Source organism: Grammomys surdaster, unplaced genomic scaffold (assembly GCF_004785775.1).
Source record: "Grammomys surdaster isolate TR1022 unplaced genomic scaffold, NIH_TR_1.0 320703, whole genome shotgun sequence".
In the NCBI taxonomy this organism is placed as follows: Eukaryota; Metazoa; Chordata; class Mammalia; order Rodentia; family Muridae; genus Grammomys; species Grammomys surdaster.
The window spans coordinates 13,725-19,219 of record NW_021627304.1 but is presented as its reverse complement, the minus strand read 5'-3'; the positions used below and the strand labels follow the sequence as shown (position 1 = coordinate 19,219).

Below are 5,495 nucleotides of genomic sequence, written 5' to 3'. Positions count from 1 at the left end.
TTTTCTTTATTCTACTCAGAAGAATTTATGTGCTAAGCTTATTTGGCATTATTTCATGAGTTAGAAAATATTGCTGAGAGATTGGGGCCCCAGAGATGAAACACAGCAAACCTAGGGTCACAAGTTCCACCCTACAGGACTGCATCTATTACAGCATCGCTGAAAGTCTAATGATAACTCCTCCTTGATTTTTCTTTTTCTTTTTCTTTTTTTTTCTTTTTTTCTTTTTTTTATTTTCGAGACAGGGTTTCTCTTTATAGCCCGGGCTGTCTTGGAACTCACTCTGTAGACCAGGCTGGCCACGAACTTGATTTTTCTTGTTAACTTTTAAACAGTTCTTTGAAAAAGTTGATGTATTCTCTGAAAAATTGATTCTATCTCCTGCAGTTCTTCCCTCTACCTCGCCTCAGTGCCGCCAGATCTCAGATCTAATCAAGAGAGTAGGTGGTTATACCATGAGAGCTTTACCATGGCTATACTCAGTAGGTATAGTGTCCCTAGCAGGCATGTATTCCTGCATTCAGGGTCTAGGACATTACTGATGTCTCTTCTCTAGAACTTTTTTTGCATCATGAAAGCCAGATGGTAGGGAAAGAGTTTCCTGATGAATTCAAGATTGATTTTTATGTCCCAGAACTGAGGTGTGAGATGTCTTCAGCAGTTAGGTATTACCAGCTAGTTATGGTGGACAGCAGGAGCAATGGCAGGGCTCGGAATTGCTTTGGGTACTTCTGGGGCCACCTGGCCATAACTCATGGGGAAGTGACCTGTCATTACACAGCTATTTCATTTAATAACCCATCTTTTGGGAGCAGCCTTGTTCACCCATGTGGGGTACTGTCATTCAAACTTCTTTTTTTAAAGAAAAATTAAATATGTTTTAATTAGCTTACAAAGTAATAGGTTTTCATAATGCTTCTTCATGTATTCCTACTTTTGGTAAACCTCCCCCTGTACTCCCAACCCCTCTTCAGTCTTTAGCTCCTCATTTTACCCCTTCCCTTATTCATATCTCATGAGTTCTGTTGTGTCTTTCTTTTTTCCCCATGCCTCTCCATTCACAATACAGAGCAGGTAGAGTGGCCTAGGCTGGGGTGTACATAGGGTAGGCTTATTCTGCCTCCTCTTTCCATCCAGTCAGTGTAGGAACACAGCCTGTGATAAGCACAAGGAGGCCCTGTTGTGTCTTATGATAGTATTTGAGTTGCAAGATCATAGGTTCCTGTGCAGCTTGTTCATGCAATCTTTATTTTTATTAGCTCTTCTCATGCCTCCTTGGTTTCCTGTCCACTTTACCGCACTATCTGCTTGACACTTCTCTGCACTCAGTATTCTATCTACACCTGTATTTTGATATCCCTTCTTCCTGAGTGACTTCTCCAGGTTAAACACACAAAGTAAAAGATTTGAAGCAAGGATCTATGTATGAGAGACAACATACAATGTTTGTCTTTTTGGGCCTGATGACCCTCTTCAGGTTAATTTTCCCCCATCCATTTGCCTGCAAATTTCATGATGTCTTTTTTGTTTGTTTGTTTTTTCGAGACAGGGTTTCTCTGTGTAGCCCCAGCTGTCTTGGAATTCACTCTGTAGGCCAGGCTGGCCTCGAACTCAGAAATCCGCCTGCCTCTGCCTCCCAAGTGGTGGGATTAAAGACGAGCGCCACCACCGCCCGGCCATGATGTCATTTTTATTTACAGCTAGGTAATATTTTATTGTACTACATTTTATTATTCATTTGCCAGTTGTTGGGTATCTAGGTTGATTCCATTTCCTATGAATAGAATGTCAGTGAATATGGATATGCAGGTATGTTTATAATAAGATATAATACATATCCATAAATACATATAAAGTCCCTTGGGTATGTATATCCAGGAATGGTGTAGCTGGGTCATATAGTTCTGTTTTCTAATACTTGACTTTTGTTTTTCCTCTGTTTTTAGAGAACTATCGTTTTAGAAAACTATGAAGACAAGTTTGAGAAAGACCGATAGAGGCTGTGTGAACTTTTAGCTTTTTCTCACGAAACACAATTACTTTTTGGGCTTGAAGGACTGGAGTTGCTTAGCATTGTTTCTGTTGTTCCAGCTCCCTGTAATACTGTTTGTGGGTCAGGTTTTTCTCAGCTTTGAGGAAAGGTGTGTTTTGTGCTAGACCCACAGCAGAGCTGTGGGGTTTGGGGCTTGAGAAACGGATAGTGGATAACTGCCTGTAACTCCAGTCCAAACAGATGCAGTGCCTTTTTCTGGCCTCTGTGGACACTGCATGCAAGAGGTGGACAGACATTCATGCAGGCAAAACACCCATACACATAAAATAAAAATGCATACATTTAAAAAAATCAGAAAGCACTTGCTCTTAAAGAGGACCCAAGTTCAAATCCCAGCATTGATGTTGGGATGCTCACAATCACATGTAATTCTAGCTCTAGGGATCGAGATACTTTCTTCTGTTTTTCTTGGCACCTGCATGAATGTGCACATATGGGCAGACACACAGAGAATAAAAGTAATACAATAATTGTTTAAAATTTATTTATTAACTCACCTGATGTGGGTCCCAGAAACTGAGCTGGGTTTCCCTGGAAGAGCAGCAAGGGCTCTTAACCACTGAGCCATCTCTCTAGTTGTAAGAATATAAGGAAACTAGTTTATTTGGAGCCAAACTGCTAAGTAACTTTCTGGGTATTTGTTTAAAAGACAGCATCAGGAGTTTTGGAGTCATGAATTCCTGAGAACTTTAGTTCCTAAACAATAATTTCCCGAATGGTAGAGCTTTAAAAGATCACTAGAGAAGGACTTCAAGGTTCTCTGTTCCTGGCATCACCTCCTGGAGATCCTGAGCTTAGTAGTTGTTTTTTTGTTTTTAATTAGGAAGTTTCATTTATTTCTTTATTTGGTTATGTATTTAATTTGTGTGTTAGTGATGGTGGAGGGGCCGTGCCACAGGACATTTATGAAGATCAGTACACATAGGAAGATCAGAGGGCAACTTGTGGGAATTGGCTCTTTTCTTACCACATATGTCCCTGAACTAGAATTTAGGATAAGTTCTCTGCTTGCTGAAGACACCTCTCTGGTCCTGGTAGAGTTCTTGAAAGGGTCTGGGGAGTGATCTTATGAAGGATCTTTGGGGGGCAGGAGCTCTTTTTAGGAGCTCTGACAGGATACTTTATTGAATAGGGAGAAAAGCATGATGTCAAGTGTTAGATTTTAGAATCTAACAATCTCAGATAAGGCCCTGGGATTGTGTCTGCGTGGACTGCTCTTCTTGTTTGCAGGGTCCCTGGGAGTTGAGCAGTAACTAACACTTGGTTTTTGTTTTCCTACTATAGGTGCAGGCTATCATTCTGAATCCAAAGCCAAGGAATATAAGCATGTATGCAAACGAGCTTGTCAGAAGGTATGAGCAGAGTGAGTGTAATGCCTGCGATTACACATGAAACTGTACCTTAAGATTCAGAGTTGTAAATTTCATTCCTAGTGAGGCCTAGCTGGATCCCAGAGTTATTTTACTCATATTTGTTGGGCCCTAGTCCTCTTTAGTCTGTGTTTTTTATTTATTGAATAATGTTTAACTTTTTCCTCTCCTTCTGAAGTCTATGCTTTTGTAGTTATAGGTACATATAGCCTTTTAACATTTAATGACCTTTTAAGCATTTCCACAATGACTGAACTCTCAGGGAAGGTGGAAAAAAAAACTTTCTTGTTAAAGAAGTCAATGTCTTTTCCTTCTTCCTTTCTTTAAAAAATTTTTTTTTTTTTTTATTTTTTTGAGACAGGGTTTTACTTTGAAGTCCTTGCCTGGAACTCATCTGCCTTTACCTCCCTGTGAATAAATGTTCAATGTTTTCTGATGGGAAATAATTTAAAAAGAGAAAGGGAGAAAGAAAGAAAGAAAAACAAAGAAAGAAAGATTGAAAGAAAGAAGGAAAGTGAGCTTTTCTCAGATGATCTTGGACCCTATCCTGCTTTTCAGCATGGGTGTAGCAAATGCTTGTCTTCCTAGTGTAGTGAGCTTTGCTGTTCTGCTCCCTGGAACATTCTGCACCTTTGACTTCTGAGGTTTGATCATTGTTTACTACTTAATTCGGGGGCAGGAATAAACTCAGAAAAAACATTATTTGTTTTTTATTTTTATCCCTACTATGTAGTCTTGTAGGCAAACTTTCCATCACTTTTTACACATACAGAATGTTAATTATATGTGGGTATTTTTTCTTTTATTTATATTTAAATGCCATTTATAAGAATGATACTTTATCAGAGCTATGAGTTTTTTTAATTAATGGATTGCCATAAATTGAGAGTATTTTGTTATAGGGATTTGTAGTACACACATACACACAGACACACAGACACACACACACACACACACACACACACATCCTTAAATATTTCTTTTTCAAATATGAAGTCTTTTTATTATCTAGAAAGAAATTTTCACTTTTCTACAGCTTTAGTCCTATAAATTTAATCTATTTTGACCTATAATCATCTTCAATTTATGTAATGAGTTACTTTTTTATATTTATTAAGTTTATTACACTATGTGTATGAGTATTTTACCTGCATTTATGTGTATATACCACATGCATACTTGCTGCTCTGGGAAATCAGAAGAAGGAATTATAGTCCCAGGGACTGGACTGACAAAAAACAAACAAACAAAATGGTTTTGAGCTGTCATGTGGGTTCTGGGAATTGAACTTCTTGGATCCTCTGCAAGAGCAAGGACAACAAATGATCTTACTCACTGAGACTCTCTAGCCTTATGAATTACCTTTTTTTCTTTCTTTTGAGACAGGATCTCTCTACATAGCCCTGGCTGACCTGGAACACACTTTGTCACTAACCTGGAACTCACTGTGTCACTATGTGGACTAGGCTGGCATCCAGCTCACAGATATGAGCCTGCCCTTGCTTTCATGTGTGGGGATTAAAGGCATGTGCCACCACAGCTGATGTGAATTACCTTCTTCAAATTTTAGTCATGTGTCTGGGGCTGGGTCAATGGTTCGGTGGGTAAGAGGACTTGCTGCCTTTGGAGAGAGCCTTGGTTCAGTTTTCAGAACCTATGTAGATGCTTAGAATTATCTGTAACTCCAGTTCTGGGGGAATCTGACATCCTCTCTGACTTCTGAGGGTACAAACCAAACACTCATAATGTACAATAAGAACAATAACAATAAAGAACAACAAAAAAGTTTAATTAGAAATACATTTTTAAGCTGGGCTGTGGTGGCGCACGCCTTTAATCCCAGCACTTGGGAGGCAGAGGCAGGTGGATTTCTGAGTTCGAGGCCAGCCTGGTCTACATAGTGAGCTCCAGGACAGCCAGGGCTACACAGAGAAACCCTGTCTCGAAAAAACAAAAACAAAAACAAACACAAAAAAAACAAAAAAAACCCCCAAAAAAACAAACAAAAAAGAAATACATTTTTAGTTTTTGGACTTTGTCTTTGTTAATTAGAGTTTTTTTTTTTTTTTTCT

General features: G+C 38.9%; 1 non-coding gene across 1 annotated transcript; it reads right to left on the bottom strand.

The window, feature by feature from the left end:
- Window positions 1–1,044: 1,044 nt before the first annotated feature.
- On the bottom strand, window positions 1,045–1,177 carry LOC114616460. The gene has a single exon (XR_003710636.1). It is a non-coding gene; the product is annotated as a small nucleolar RNA SNORA51 (small nucleolar RNA).
- Between the last annotated feature and the right edge of the window lie 4,318 nt (window positions 1,178–5,495).